A 492-nucleotide genomic window follows, 5' to 3' on the forward strand; every position below is an offset into this window, starting at 1 on the left:
TTTTCTGCATAGCACATAGTGGGTTTAATTTTTATTTACTTGCTTTGTTAGCTGACACACAGCAGGAACTCAATGCCTATTGGGTAAATGGCTGAGTGAATCGTAAGTGGCTAAACATGGGGATAGGAGCCTGCTGTTAAATTTAAGAAAACGAGGCAACGAATGAATATAGAGGTTACACGCTTGTGTTTTGAAGTCAAACGATGCCAATGCCAGCTCCCTACTTGTCTTTATTACAGCAAATCCCTTATTCCGAGTCTCAGCTTCCTCCGCTGTGACACTAAGATAATGGATATCTATCCTGTAGAGTTAATGTAAAGCTTGGCAGGGTAATGTATGGGACAAGAAGTGGGAACATGGAGGTGGATGGAAATGCCCACCCTTACCCTGCACATTCCATCCCCCCCCAACCCCATAAGCATCAGCTTTGCCAGCCTAAACTTTGTCTCTTCCAAGGATCCCCACGGTGGGCGTGACATCACCATACCCGAA

Source organism: Plecotus auritus (genome assembly GCF_963455305.1).
Source record: "Plecotus auritus genome assembly, chromosome: 10".
NCBI lineage: Eukaryota > Metazoa > Chordata > Mammalia > Chiroptera > Vespertilionidae > Plecotus > Plecotus auritus.